Here is a 16,769-nt window from a genome sequence, read left to right as displayed (position 1 = left end):
AAAGCAGTTGCTGAAACAGAAATTTCTACACTTCTCCCAAAACCATCAGTTCCTCCTTCTGCTGCTCTAGTTACAATATAGAGAAATGAAAGCTGCTTGGAATATCGGAGACCATTAGGGACCTTGCAAAACTTGTTCTGCACTGGATATGCAAACACACATTCTTTACCCATCACTCCCCGGGGTCCTACACCCTGTCTTTCTTCTACCGGAGTGGTGGGGCCCCAGTAAAAGCATGAATTCAGCACCTTACCTCTTCTCTATCTGTTCACTCCGTTTAACTGACTTCAGAATCTGCCTGCCTCTTGTCTTGTTTCTTTTTACTGGAAATGCAGGCGTGAGTAGCAACTTTGCACTTATTTGCATAGCCCGCCTCCACTAGACAGGTTACTCGGACTCAAGGACAAATTTTAGATATCTCATTGGCACACTGAACGTTGGGGGCTGTCCTCTGAGGCCTGCTTTGTGAGGTTTCATTGTTGCAAACTCTTAACAGTCCTGGAGTTGTCTGGGCCTGAGCACAGCAGCCTAGACAAGCTTTCCATTTGCCGTATGCTCGGAAACCTTAGCCGGAGTTCTCTTGAGCATCCTGAGTGAGGGCGAGGGCTCCCACACTGTGCTGTTTTTCTCCTATCAGATAGAAATATTCTACAGAAGACAAAAGCCACGCTATAAATTTTGATTTACTCAAAGCATGCAGTGGCCTAGGAGCGTATGTGCGCATGTGTCCACGCCTCTGGCCAGCTCCATGTGCACTTTTAAATTAAAAGCAGTAACTGACCATATCTTTAACTTTTCCATTCCATTGTTGAGCATACATAATCATCATAGGCACATAAAAAAGAAAGCTGCTCCTTATTACTCAGGTTAAAGGTATTAAAATTCATTTCTTATAGCGTCAGGAGAACGCAGTCTTATGTGTGTTCTTTTCTCCACAGATGTAGGCAGTGACTGTAGCTCCTTGAGACCTGTAATTTGGAGAGGTGTATTTTGTGTTAGTAATCAGGTGTTATGATTAAGGGAGGCTTAGGCAAAATACAGCATTGGAACAATGGGAGTGGTACATTTGTTAGCAGCCGGGGGCTCTACAGCAGATAACAAAGCCTCACACGGCACCCTCATAATGACCCAGATCATTCTATGAGCAAGATGCAGACACAGGAGTTAAAAAAGCAGAATCTCAGCCACAGGTTAGGACTATCACCTGCGTTCGGACTGTGAAGACCCCAAGGAACTGAATTCTCTCAGGCTGTCACTGAGGCAGCAGAGAAGCATTTGCAGAAGGAACAAGTCTGCCGTTGACAGACTTTGAGTTTCCCTAGTCACTGTTCAGGCCACAGTGGCGTTCTGTTAAGTCCAGAGGGCCTTGCTGTGGGTCTGTTCACGCCAAGGTGTTTGGGGAAACCAACTCATGCCAGCCTCCAAAGAGGAATGAATTTGTGAACAGTCTCCAAGCTGTATTAAGTTGGAGAACCCCGCCCAGCCACTGCGGAGGGTACTATAATTCATAGATAGCCAGGGGTTATATATACATATTTATACCTCAGCAGAGAGAGCCCAGAGTTAAAAGGCTGAGCTGAACACCCTGAATGCTCGGAGACTCAATATTTGCACTCCTCTTTTTGAGCTGGTCTGGGCACACTCATCTGAAGATAGGCTAGCAATTTCTCCTTGTTCTCTCTTTTCTAGAGCCCATTGAGGGCTGGGGATGTGGTTCTGTGGGTGCAGTGTTTATTGTGCAGGTGTGAGGGCCTCAGAGCCCACCTAAAATGTGTACACAGCAGTGCATGCCTGAATCTCCAGTGCTGGAGGATCCCACGAGCCTGCTAGCTGGTGAGCCTAGCCAAGACGGTAAGCTTCAGGTCCAGCGAGAGACCCTGTTTCAAATAAATAAGTACATACATAAAACGGGGAAGAAATTCAGGAAAGATCCTGATGTCAACCTCTGGCCTCCACATGTGCCTGCGTGGGTGAGCTTGTCGGCACATGCACCTGCATCTCACACACACACACACACACACACACACACACACACACACATGCATACATGCACACACACACCATGCTCACACACAAGAATAGTGAAAACAAGCAATAGATCCCGTTGAGACTTTGATAGCCTGAAGTGAGAGAACAGGAAAAGTAAGCAGTCAGTTCTAGATTCAAATTTGTAAATTGCTAACATTCTCTCGCTTTTTTTTCCTGTTCATTCTTTTTACTCTTAGTACAGTTTTCCACTCTAATAGTACATGAAACTGAAGAAATTATATGACAAAATACTCTACAACCAACATGAGTTTTCAAACAGCTTTAGGAATGGGAAATCTTTGGGCTGTCATGTGTAAAAACAACAAAAAGCCTTCAACATGATTCTAGATATGGTCAGAGATACAAACTTAGAGGCTTGCATACTAACCCATTGACAGTGATTATATCTGATCAGTGGAGTTTATTGAATCATTTTTTTTACTCTTAATTTTTCAGAGATTCTTTGGTTTTCTTCCTTTGTCAACAATGAGAATGTCTTACCTATATGAGTTGTTTACTTTTTAGTGAACATTTATTAAATACCAAATAACAATGGGTATCACTTTGTACCCTGTGAAACAATTTTTAAAAATACAGATATGTTTTTAAATTTTACTTTTGAGATTAATGTAATCACAACACATCTCCATTTTCTTTCCTTCCTATAAACTATCTCAAATACAATTCTCCATTCTCCTTCAAATTTGTGGTCTCTTTTTTTTTTCCAACCAATTGCTACTGTATGCATTGGTGTGTGTTTATGAACATACATAGTCCTGAATATGACCTTTTCAGTCCATATAATGTTACTTGTATCTATGTTTTCAGGAATGACCATCTGGCACTGGACAACCAATTCATGTGCTCTTAATTTTTTCAAAACAACAAATTACTTTTGGCATTTCCATGTACCTAGGCAGATGAACACTGGGATTTTATAATTCCTTTGCTGAAGGAAGTTCTCTTTTCAGCTGATGGGAAACAATGAAAAGAGAAGTGAAAGTGGTGAGAATTTAGGGCACAGTCTCCATTTGCAAGCCAGGACAGGAAAGTAGAGCTCAGAATGCACAGATGCCAGGACGTGGGTGCAGGATTTGACTAGCATGTTTCATTCCCATTTTTCCTGTTTTACTCCTTCCAACAGTTTTCTCTGCTTTTTCTTGTACTGAAATAAGCCTGCAAACACGTAGTCTCTCCAATGGCTCCGTGGAAGAGTGAAGGACGGAGGCTAACCACTGAGCTCTGACCTTTAGCAGACAGAGAGAGAGAGGCAATTCTTCCACAAAAGGTGTGCGTCTCTGGTGCAGAAAAGCAATTTCACTTCCTCCGACAAGCAGCAAGAAGGAAGCCGCACACATCACAAGTCTGCTTTCCTTCTCGGTCTGAACATGTGCTGCACTGCTGACACTGTGTCATGAGGAGTTATGCCGTGATTCATTTCTGAGGTTCACTTCCCTGTGGGCCTGGAGCCTGCTGAGGTGTTTCCCACATGTACATATCACCAGTGATCTGAGCTGGTGAACTAGGCAGCGTCAGCCCCCTTGGTTTGTCAGGGATCTAGGAGACCATGGCTAAGTGGAACTGAGAGCCGTGACTTTTGTAGACTTTTTTTTTTTTAAATAAAAATGGAGGACCTGTGTGACACAGAGCATGGTGACATTATTTTTGAAGCTTCTGAGCAGTTGACTTCTAACCTGATACTCTGAGAGTTGCTTAGTCAGCTCAGAAGAAATTCTTTGCACCCAGATTGTTTGTCTACTAAGCACAAAAAAAAAAAAAAAAAAAAAAAAAGTTAAGTGGGTTCATGTCCCCCCTTTATTCTGGAGAATAAAAAACAAAAAGCACATGGGAAATTCTGCGTAGTCATACTAAATGCGAGGCCAAAATTTGGCAGCACCAGACACTTTATTCTGTTCTTTTCTGGAGACAGAATCTCACTGTGGTGGTCCTGCTGAAACAAAACACAGCTCTCATCTCAAAGAGAAAGGGGCAGCGTTTATTCTGGGTTCAAATATGAGGGACCTGCGAACACACTCAGGCCACCTCAACATGGGAGAAGTTTTATGAAATTAATTTATAGAGAAAGAACAAAGACATTCATAAATGAAGGTGTTTTTAAAATGGATTGGTGGGAACACAAGGTGGTGGGACTGAACACAGCTGCAAAGCCTTGCCTGTCAAGTCTCAGGAGCCATCTGGTAACATTCTCAGTCTTTGGATTGGTGAAAGCCAGGGCCTTGTTTCTACATTCCACAAAGGATTTTCTCTGATAGTCACAGCGATGAAGTCAGACATGGAGATAGACAATGAATGGCCGTTGCTGAGACCTGAGTTGTCTCAAGATCATCTGGCTCATTGCAGCTCACAATGAGCAAGGTTGTATCAGTCCCCATAAAGGGAAAAACACCCTGGTCATAGCAAATCTAGCCAGCATGATCCAAATTTTTTTTTCTCTCCTTTTTGCTTTGTGTATCTGATACAACATTTATATGTCGCAAATAATAGACATACTATACCTAACATTAAAATACTTAGGAATACCAGATAGTCTAAGAATATAAAGGCAGTAGAAGGAAACAGTTATTTTAACCAATCAAAAACCTTCATTTTAAAAGATTTCGTTTGTTTTTATGTGCACTGTGTGTGTAGGTGCCCATGGAGTCAAGCAGAGAGTGTTGGATTCCCTGACTGACATATGCACTGAGGGCGGAACATGGTCTTATGCAAGAACACCAAGTGCTCTTAATCATCTTAATCTTTCCAGCCCCTCAAAATCTTTTTAAAAAACCTTTATTTTATGTGCATTGGTATTTTGCCTTCACGTATGTCTATGTGAGAGTGTCAGATTTTGAGCTACAGACAGTTGTGAGCTGTTATGTGGGTGCTGAGATTTGAACCCAGGCCCTCCAAAAGAGCAGCAGTAAGTGGCTTTAACTGCTAAGCCATCTCTCCTGCCCCTAAAATCTTTTTTTAAACTAAATTGACTACTCATCTTGTGTCTGTACAGTATTTTATTTGATTCTTGCAATACTGGACCTGATTTTTTTCTTTCAATTTTAGTTTTCTGTTGGCAAACTTGATTTTATAGCTATAATCTCATAAGGGGTAGCTGTTTTAATTTTTAGAAATATTGATCTTTAATATCTGAGTTATTATACTTGTACCTTGTGTATTACAATAGGACCTATCAAATTTCTTGCTATTGTGCCAGATTTTAGTTTGGGAAAAGAAATAAAAAGTTACATCATAAAAGAAATTAGTAAGAACTTAGTTTTGCTTTAAATATTCTTTTTAACAAGTTGTCATTCCACATGCTAAGTATTATTAGTGACAGGCGTAGAAACTAGAGGCCAGACATGTCAGACATGAGGATTCCACAGGGTCTGTAGTCATAACCAAAACACGTTTCTTATTTAATAATTAGAAAAAAAAAAGTATTGAAGTCACTTTGTAATAGCTCTTATGTTTTATTACTATAATAGTGTTTAATTTTGGAGGGCTGAAGAGATGGCTTAGTGGTTATGAGTACTAATTACTCTTTCAGAGGACCCAGGTTCTAATCTCAGCACCCACATGACCATTCATAGCTGGCTGCAAGTCCAGCTTCAGTTGGATACTAACCTCAATGACTACTGCAAGCATGTGGCACATTTACATACATACAGGCAAAGGCCCCATAATATTTAAAAAATATAAAAATATTGTTTAGGTGCTAAAAGTTCCTTTTTTGTTATACTACAGTATGCCTTAAATATTTATCTCTTCAGATGTGTGTTGTTGGGGGGGTCCAAGGAGACACCCCAAATGATATATATTACTGCCATTGCCCTCAGTTGTATTCCAGAAAAAGGAAGGTAAGACACTGTTGCTAAAGATACCACACACATTGGACACAAAACTTGGAGGAATCAATATGGCTCTGACCTGAAATATCCCTGAGGAATAGGTCTTTATAGCATCAGAAGAAACTATTAAAAACTGCCAAGAAAGCGTCCGATTATCTTATCTACTTCTAACAACCACAAACCACAATGTTCATCATTGTAAGATATTCTGAAAATTCCAATAGTAACACTTATGTCATGGAGGCAATCAACGCCACCTAAACTGAACTTAAGGCTCACTCAGTAGGAGAGAATCCACATCAGATGCTGTAAATGTAGCCAACGACCCATGCCTGGTGAAGCCGTGGAACATAAAGGAGAATTCATTATTTTGGTATTGTGACAGATTTTCGTTTGGGAAAAGAAACGGAAAGCCACAATTTCTAATTTCTAACTGAGTTGTAAATACTTTTCCTTATACCCACAGGTAAGTGTAGCACTCACCCCTCATCAGGGAAGCTTCATTTTGCAGCAGATAGATAGAGACCATCACGGAAAACCAGAGTCAGATAGAGACTATCACGGAAAACCAGAGTCAGATAGAGACCATCACGGAAAACCAGAGTTGACCGAAACACAGAGAACAACTGATTGTGGGGCGCCCGGCCCCAGTTGACATTGCACAAGATGGGGTGGGAGGGGTGGGGCAGGGAGGGTGTTGTAAGAGCCAGAGGGTCAGGATATTGTTGTGAGATACTGTTGTCCAAAAAGGAACCAAAAAGAGAACAGGAAGTGGAGGAGTCTAAGAACTGGGATGGGAACGTCAGAGAACTTGAGGGGGACGATTAGGAGTTGAGTACGATTTAAAAACACTATATGAAGTTTTCAAAGAATTAATAAAAATATTACATCTTTTTAAAAATGAGCTTTTGACATATGAAATACCATGAATACTGTGCCATTGGACACTGATTACTTTTTGTATAATTTGGTTCAGAAGTGTTAACTGGAATCCAAATATGCCTAACAGAGTCAGGTTTTAAAATTGAAGCCGTTTTAAGGCAGTCAAATATCTGAATATGCTGTAGGGCTTTTAGAGCTTTCAATTTGCCTTAATGTTTGAAATTTTAATATGAACTGATAATCTAATTAGTTGGTTCCAGTTAATTTTTTTTTAAGAAGGAAGAACTTCACTTAAGAGTTTTTAAGTCAAAACAGTACATCCCCAGGTAAGGTTCCTTTGGAAGATTTAAAATAAACATATCAATGAAAAATAACTAAAATTATACATCCAAATTATACTGATAATGAGAGGCACTACTTTATAAATGTAGTGAGAATACTTGAGTCTTTTCAAACCTGATGACTTTTGCTCAGTAAGGTAGGGTGCCCAGGTAAACAATCAGTTGTAACATGGCCATGATTCATGTAAAAACACGGCGTCCTTATGCATAGCCTCACTAAAACCAAGATTACTAATTATTAATTCCATCACTGAGGGTTATAGCAAGCAAATTCCAACTGTTTTAGATAATTCAAAAATATCTAAATAAGATAAAGTTTGAAAAATATAAAAAAAATGAAGATTAATAAAAATACTGTCAGAGGAGTTTCTAGTGCAGTCACTTGGAGAGCTCAGTGGCCACCATAACTCAAAGCAGGTGTCACTCTGCTTTTCTGAAGTCCGTGTAGATGTGTCCTCAGAAGCTGGCACACGTTGGAGGTGAGAATGTGAGTCTAAGAATTTGTCTACTAAGGCTTTATAGCACAAAAGTTAGAAGTACCTGATACAGTCCTCCCTGTCCAGGCTAAAGGGGGTCTTGATGTTATTTATTGATTTGTTTGTTTGTTTGTTTGTTTATATTTTAAGCAGATTGTTAACACTCTTGGTTAGTTCATTTTCCAAGTTCCTTATCTTTCAAGAGTTCCAAGTGGATTGAATTTTAAGGGATCATCTTGAAGACCCTTATAAAATTATATGTCTCCTTTTAATAGAGGTGACTCGTGATTTTTTTTTTAATGTATAGTTCACTTGGTACCTATTTTATGAGGAGACACGGATATCTTTCAAAGGGGAGTTAAGTCTTAGCTTCATCAGAACTCACAGAAGTGTCTTCAAATAAGGAAGCTGAGAGCTTTAGTTAATTTGGACATTTAATGACTTTTGTTTATTTACCCACTAATACAGAAGATTTCAGATGCCAGGCATGGTGCCTTTAATCCCAGCACTTGGGAGGCAGAGGCAAGTGGATCACTCTGGGCTATCCTGCCACCAGGGGTCATATTGATGTAAGTGGCCTGCATGGCCACTGACACCATAGTGATGTCCTAGTCTGCGCTGTCGCTGAGGGCTGTGTCTGGCCTGTGGTCCTACTACAGTCGGAGGGGGGGCATGTTTGTGATCTGTGCTCTCTCCAGAAACCATGAGGAAACCCATGATTCGTGCTTCTGCTGACTGTAAACGTAGGTAGGAAGCTACTTGTGCAGTGGTATCGATGACTGGAGACACACAGTTGAGAAAGAGGGACATAGAAGGCTTCTGTGACAACCCTTACTCCTCACTGAGCCCTCAGCCCCGAAAAAAACGTAACAGCCTAAACAGAAAGCCATCGAAGATAGCACTTTAAAATGTGTGGCCAGGATGCTGAAGTGTAGCTCTCCACGATGGCTGGCTTCTGGTGAGGGTGCAGGCGGGTGGCGGTTCTACTTAAGGGGCAGACCACTGAGAGTTTGACCATGCTATAGTGTGTACATATGACAAATTGGACTTGGTTGTTTTGTTTTCTTGGCTGGGGTTGGGGGAAAGTCTCAAGGGTGGGAAGGGTGAACATGGAAGGACTGAAAAATGAGTGTGATGAGGTGTGTGGAATGAATTTTCCAAAGAATAAATTAAAATATGTTGAAGAGAGAGAGAGAATGGCATGGACCTTTTCATTTGAATGGGGCATTTCTGTCTCCAGCCTGTTTCATCTCTTTCATGTTTAGGTCAGTTGTTGTCCTTTATCTTTGTAATAAGCATATAAATCATTTAACAGGAATTCTACTTACCTGTTTTCTTTCTTTCTTTCTTAAAGCTGAAGGCACAGAGATTAGTTATTGTCCCAAATACATTATAAAAGATAATTACACTTATGATCTATTGAAACATGTTAGGATTAACTGTAAACCTTAAAATACACTTGTAAGATTTTATGTAGGTTAAGTAGGGTTTTAAATGGCCAGTTTTTTTTTTCTTTAGTTGTCAAATTTTAGAGTCATATCTTAACTAGGTTTGACTAAGATAAGGAACTTGAAAAACCTCTTCTTCTAATTTTTTTTTAAGTGAAGCAGTAGCAGTCAAGACTCGCCCTGAGAAGTCTACCTTCACAAGCATTCGCGTGCTTCTTAAATCAGATACGCCAAAAAATAGCAACTCTAGTCCACAATAAATTTTAAAATGTAAGATGAGGTGGGCGTGGCTTTTTTTTAAAGCTATGTTTAAAGATTTTTAGGAGCAGAGAGTTTTGTCCCACTTAAAGACAATTACATTATCATGAACATATATAATACAGCCAGTGTGTACCTCTTGGCAAAACAAAATAGTTCACCCCTCTACATCATACAGAAGAAAAGCCTTCCAAAACGAAAAAGGCCAAAGGGGAAGTGTATAAAGTCAGATTCCTGTCTTTCTCTCTTTACCATCAAGCCAAAAGACAGCTCCACAGACAGACATTGTTAACGTAACATGGAATGTTCCCCTCTCAGTTTGATCTTAGAAGCCATAATAAGCTTTTCCCTTGATACAGAATTTGTTCTACTTGGAGATAACGAAGAGGCCACATTCAAGGATGCGTGAGAGTAGGGAGCTAACAGTAGACACCTCAGAATTTACCTTTGGCTTTGACAGAACCTCTAAGATTTTCTTAATTTCCAACCTGGTTTTAACATCACTTTTGAGCTTACCATTTCAGAAGCGAGCGTGCGCGTGCACACACACACACTACAAATTTTATCATTTCTTTAGATGTATTAAAATTCTAATTAAAGTAAGCTGCCCATCTTTAATTCTACTGTCCACCTAGGACTTCCCATTTAGTGCAAAACAAAGGAAAACCCACAACAACAATTTGAGATAAAAAAAAAAATTCCCATCAAAACAACCATAAAGCCAAATTATCCTTTCTTGTATACCCTCCACTTCCAAATATTTATGAGCTAAATGATCAGTTACCAAATACAAAGGCAGGTTTTGTTTAGCAGTTCCTCTTTGAGTCTCAGACTCCCACTTACTCCTGAAAGCTACCAGCTTCCCTAAGCCAGCTAGGGTATCTGAGTTTTGGTTTAGGCTTATATGCTGCCCAAGCTAAAGACAGGGGTGATACTAAGCAGGATAGGTGGCAGAAATTTGCTAGTTATTTATTGGTGTCATGGTGGAAGAAAAGGGCAAAGGCTGTCAAACTGACAACCAAATGTAAAACCAAAATTGATACCCCGAAACAGAATGTTCTGAAACAAACAAAATAAGACAAAGGAAATACACCTTTCAACCCCATCCCTGAGTGTCTAAATAGAATCCTAACAACAAGCTGAGAGTAAATCTAATGGGCTGTTGACCAAAAGAAGTGGAGGTCCAGGCACAAAGAACTTACCAAAATCTACCAGAAGAGACAATGACATTTGGGCACAAAGGCCCATCATTATACCTGGTGCTGGTTTGGGTGACTCATCCAATTAAAATGGGTCATCCTTGAGTTCACATGCTAAAACTACCCAAACAAAAACAGAGCTCTTACTTGAAAGATAACACAAGAGTTTATTCTGAAGCCAAATACAAGTTACCATGTTCAGGTTACATTAAGTACCTAAGTTCTGTTATGATAATGATTTCATTAACTTTTTATAATGACAGAACTAAGAAAGCCATAATTAAAGCTATTTTTCAGATGCATTGGTAGGAACATCAGATGGAGAGAGAGGGGGTTATGATAGAGAAGTGAAAGTTTTCCTATGAACTTCAGATACTGGGTCAGTAGAAACTAGTAATCTGTGTGTCCATTCCAGAAAGTGCCTTACCCAATAGCCATGAGAATGTTAGGCCAAACCCAGAGGTGGGCAATAAATAGCTTATAAGAAGGCTAAAGATAACTCAAAGTAACTTGTATCTGGACGCACATTTTACCTATCTATATCACAGATACTCTGAAACAGCCAATTAGCATCTTTAACACAAGTTTTTTGTTTTTGTTTTGTTTTGTTTTTGGCTTTTTGTTTTTGTGAGGACTCCAGTGAGATGATCTGAGCCTGGACGACTCGCTCCAGTCCTCACAATTGCAAGCACTTTACTCTGTGCTCTTTCTCCCCAGCCCTCTTGCTTGTCTTCCCCCGCAGAACTCAACTCCACACAGCTTGAGGAAACACAGCTGGCTCCTTTACCTCCCTTCAGGCTCCTGAGTGTCCTGAGAGCCCGCTGTGAGAAGCCTCTTGTGTATCTTTCTTCAGCTGGAAAGAGGACTCTGGTGTGGAGAGCTCAGCACAGATTTTCATTCTGTCTTCCTTTCGTAATACTCACACATTTCAGGCCATGTGACTTCTTGTTTGCGGAATGCTTGGGCAAAAGAAGCAATTGAGTAACTTCGGGTTTCTCCGAGTTAATTGCTGTCAGATTTCATATTTGCATGTTTGCTTCATTGTCAAGCAATACAAAACAAAATTCGGAATAACAGTCAGTGCTTCTCTTCGGTGAAAATTTATCATTTATTATAATCAGTAGGTTTTGAAATGTATGAAACCATTTTTGTTAAATATATTGATTGAAATATTCTGAACCTTAGAAAACCTGTTTTGTTCACTTATTGCTATAGGATTGTAATTCATTGCATTTTACTGAGTTAATTTCTCTCTGTTTTCATTTGTTTGTTTGGTTGGTTGGGTGTTGTTTTTGTTTTGAGCACTGAGTCCTAATGAGACATTTCTATCAGCATCACCACTACCCCCTCCAGGCCAAGGAACATTGTGAAAGAGTAGGCAGGAAGGATGTAAGAGCCAAAGGGTAGGGAAGGGGCCATGAAATGCTACCATCCCAATATGACACACAGCAGTGGCACATGCCTGCATAAGATTGGGGCCCTTCAACATTTCATCATGGGTAAAGACATCATGAGATCCAAACCCTCTCCAAGGACTATTAATGCCTATTAATGGTTCCTGTGGGAGAAGGTACCATTTTCTTCAATGTTCCTTTCTTTTATCATCATCTTCCAATGGACGTTCAGATGAAACAAAGAGTCACAACCATTTTTCTTTCTACCCACACTATTCATGAATACATCAAAAGTAAAACAAGATCATTAGCTTGGGTAGTTCTTCCATCCCAAGATAGGTGTAGTTGGGACCTTTGAGTCCTCTATTGAGAGAGAGAGAGAGAGAGAGAGAGAGAGAGAGAGAGAGAGAGAGAGAGAGGCTTGAAAATGAGGTTAACAGTGTGTGCTGGGTTGTGGGTTTATTCAGTTCCTAGATTTTGTTATGTTTTTCATAGTCACTCAGGTTTCTTAACTGCTATTGTGACAGATAAGGATGTGAAAAAGGAGATTTTAAGGACTGACATAACATTAATATATTCTAGTGCTATAATTGATAATGAGACGCGTTCTGGGTTTCCCCTAAACTTTCACCTCCACAGCAGTGAAGCAAATGATAGCGCCTACTTGCAAGTAATAGATGAAGCTGCTTAGAGGGCTGGCTTCAGGCACTGATGGAGCGTTCCACATGGTGTAGGCAGGAACTTGATGGATATCAGCTTTCTGAGCTTGCTGGGAAATCTGAAGATTGCTTTTATAGCTCATTTCTCCCAAGAAAGGCCTGAGGAGCCTGCCTTTCCTCTGATAATTTATGACAGTGTGGGAAGCCATATTAACTAACTCAAGGGGATGCCTGAATATTTTATTAATATCCTAAACAAAGGGAAACGGTGAGGTTGTAGTGCCATTTGGATAAATACACAGGCCAAGAAGTGATTGATTGCTTGCTTTATCAAATAATTCATTCTATACTCCTTTTAGAATGGAAGTTTTACAAGACAAGTTTGAAACTTGTATTTTAGGCTTTACCTAGAATGGTCTCTTCCACTTTGCATTTTTGTGCAAAGGTAGGTGATTTGTAAACAGTATTGACTGCGTTATAGTAAGTTATTTCTTATGAAAATGGGTCAGAATGGACTTGTCCTGGAATCTGTTGCTCACTGACTCCTTATTAAGAATAACAGGATTATAAATTGTCAAGTTTTAAGCATAGAAAAATGCCCCATTTCACTCATTTATCCTGAGAGAAATGAAATAAGCAGAGGTCTCATTTCACCCCAGCAAGAAGGTTATCATTAAAAGACAAGAAATACACACTTACGAGGGCTCAGAGAAATGGAGATTCTTAAGCACTGTTGACAAGAATGGAAGTTAGTATGGCCATATGAAAAACGGTATGGACACTTCTCAAGAGCCTCAAGGTAAACTTCTGTTATCTTCTAGAATGCAAGGTATATAACCCCCCAAAATGAAATCTTTATACCAAAAAGATGCCTATACCCCCATGTTTGCTGCAGCACTATCCACAGTAGCCAAAAATATGGAACCAATCCTGATACCTTCCACCCAATGAGTGAGGAAAATCAAATGCCTTTTGCAGCAATATGAATAGACTAGAGAACACTATAGTAGATGGATCTAGAAGGACACAGAAAGAACGCAGAAGGAACAGTATAAGTTGTCAGTCATTCATGAAAACCAGCAAGCTTGCCGATGTGCAGAATGGAACAGTAGACACTAGGGATGGCAAGAGTAGAAGGTAAGCAGAGCAGGAAGAGATGGAGAGGGATCTTTATTTTATTTAAAAGTTTTATTCTTTGACAATCTCATACTTGTACATAGCACATTCTGGTCATAGTCATCCCTCCATCTTCTCCCATCTTCCACCAGTCCTTCCCTGACCCCTGTCAAGTCTCCATCCCATTTTCATGTCTTATTTTGCTTTGTGAGCTGCCAAGCTTAACCAGGGAGTTTTTGTTTTTGTTTTCATTATAAATAAAATCATTCATATTATATCTCAATTGCTATCCCATCCCGTGAATCCTCCCATTCCTCCCTCCCTCCCGCTTTCCCCCTTCCCCCTTCCTTATGATTGTGACTGAGGTGGACCTCCTCCCCCTGAATATGATGTTAGGGTATCAAGTCTCGTCTTAGTAGTCTGCTATTCTTCCTCTGAGTGTCATCGGGCCTCCCCATCAAAGGCACATGGCCAAATATGGCACCAGAGTTCGTGTGAAAGTCAGTCCCCACTCTCCACTTAACTGTGGAGACTGTTCTGTTCCTTGGCTAGATCTGGATAGGGGTTTGATGCTTACTGCACATATTATCCTTGGCTGGTGCCATAGCTCAAACAGAATCCCTGGGCCCAGATCAGCCCATCATAGTGTTCTTCTTGTAGGTTTCTAGGACCCTCTGGATCCTTCTATTTCCCCATTCTCCCATGCTCCTCTCACCTAAAGTCCCAATAGGATGTCCTCACCTCTGACCCACTTTCCTGGTACATGAAGACTTTCATGGGACATGCCTTTTGGGCCAGTGTCCAGATATAAGTGAGTATATACCATTTGGCTATTTTTGCTTCTGGGTGAACTCACTCATTATGATAATTCCTAGTTCAATCCATTTGTCCACAAATTTCGGGAATTCCTCGTTTTTAATAGCTGAGTAGTATTCCATAGTGTAAATGTACCACAGTTTCTTTATCCATTCTTCGACTGAGGGACACTTAGGCTGTTTCCATGTTCTGCCTATTATGAATAAGGCCGCTATGAACAGGGTTGAGCATATGTCACTGTTGTGTGCTGGAGCATCTTCTGGGTATATTCCAAGGAGTGGAATAGCTGGGTCGTGAGGAAGCCCTATTCCCAGTTTTCTGAGATAGCGCCAGACAGATTTCCAAAGTGGTGGCACTAGTCTACATTCCCACCAGCAATGAAGGAGTGTTCCTCTCTCTCCACATCCTCACCAGCATGTGGTGTCACTTGAATTTTTTATTTTAGCCATTCTGATGGGTGTAAGATGGAATCTCAGAGTTGTTTTTATTTGCATTTCTCTGATGACTAAGGACATTGAGCATTTCCTTAAGTGTTTCTCAGCCATTTGATATTCCTCCGTTGAGAATTCTCTGCTTAATTCTGAGCCCCATTTCTCAGTTGTATTATTTGGTTTGGTGGTGTTTAACTTCTCGAGTTCTTTATATATTTTGGATATTAGACCTTCGTCAGATGTAGGGTTGGTGAAGATCTTTTCCCAGTCTGTAGGCTGTCGCTTTGTTCTGTTGACAGTGTCTTCTGCCTTACAGAAGCTTCTCAGCCTCATGAGGTCCCATTTATTAATTGTTGACATTTAGGCCTGGGCTGTTGGTGTTCTGTTCAGGAAGTTGTCTCCTGTTCCAATGTGTTCCAGCTCTTCCCCACTTTTTCTTCTAACCAATTTAGTGTCTCTGGTTTTATGTTGAGGTCTTTAATCCACTTGGACTTGAGTTTTGTGCATTAACCAGGGAGTTTTATGTGAACCTGGGTGTGAAAATCTCTACGGCAGCACAGTAATTCACCAGTGGTCACTTCACTAAAGACAACTGCTTCCTCTCTTCCAGCAACCTTAGCTGCCCTCTGGCCCTTGAGTGAGTCCGAGTGGGGCCCCGTGATCTCCTTCCCCATCCGTGGCTAAGTGTTTACTGTCTCTGCCTTGTGCTGCCCCATGTGCTAGCAAATGCAGCTGTCATGAGTTCATGGGTGCCTGCCTTGATCATGTCATGGCCATAAGCCAATGTTTCAAGGCCCTCCTTTCTGCCCTTGAGCTCTTATGTTCTTACCTCTACAAGAGGGAAATTTAGAAGTGGGAGATGGTCCAGAGTGAGGGAAAGTAGGAAAGAGTGGGAAGGTTTGACCAATGCTCAATATATGCATATAGAAAAATATCCCAGTAGGTGAGGAAGATCACTGTCAGTAAAGCGCCTGCCATGTAAGTATGCTGACCTGAATTTGGCTTCACAGCACTCATTAGTATACAAGCCAGACTGGTTAGCATAGAGACACAAGCATTTATTTCCTGCCTTTTAATGATAACTGGGGCACAGTGAGACCTCTGCTCATTTCATTTCTCTCATGATAAGTGAGTGAAATTGAACATGTTGTTCCATGCTCAAATCTTGACAATTTAGAATCCTGTTATTCTTAATAAGGAGTCAGTAAGCAACAGATTCCAGGACAAATCCGTTCTGACCCATTTAATCTCAGTGCTGGCTGAGGAGAAGGGATCCAGGTGGATCCCAGGTGCTCAGTGGACAGCCAGCCTATCTAAAATGGTTAGTTGCAGATTCAGTGAGGGACTTTGACTCAGAAAGAGCCCTGGGTAGGGGAGGGGGAGTGGGGGGGGGCAGGGCCACCGGAGGAGGAGGGAAGGTGTGGAGCAGGGAGGGAGGAAGAGAGAGCAGGGGAGATCTCTAGCTTGGCCTCCACATGTGTGTATACAGGCATGCACATTCATATACATTTGAATACCACCCTGCCCCCTACTGCCGCTAAGCTGCTGGTGGTTTTAAGGAAGTCAGTTCTGTCTTTGAGTCTCTGTTTGCCTACGGCCTATGGGCTGAGTCTTCTGAGGTCCTTTCCAGTGTCTCCATGGTACATGGGCTAGGACCTGCAAGCCAGTTACATCAATCTTCTTGACACTAAACTTGTAGCTGAGAGGTTCTTCTCAGTCAGTTTAAGGATATTCTTAACTTACTCTTATTTGTGCCAGGGACATCCCCTTTAGTGCATCTTCTAACACTTCCTCTTGGTAACTGGTCCCCATGTGTGCTGTGTGGTTTACTAAACGTTGAAGTTTATTTCCACCAGAACAGTTTGTGGTGAAGTGG

This window comes from Acomys russatus, chromosome 5 (genome assembly GCF_903995435.1).
Source record: "Acomys russatus chromosome 5, mAcoRus1.1, whole genome shotgun sequence".
NCBI lineage: Eukaryota > Metazoa > Chordata > Mammalia > Rodentia > Muridae > Acomys > Acomys russatus.
Note: the sequence above shows the minus strand (reverse complement) of the source record.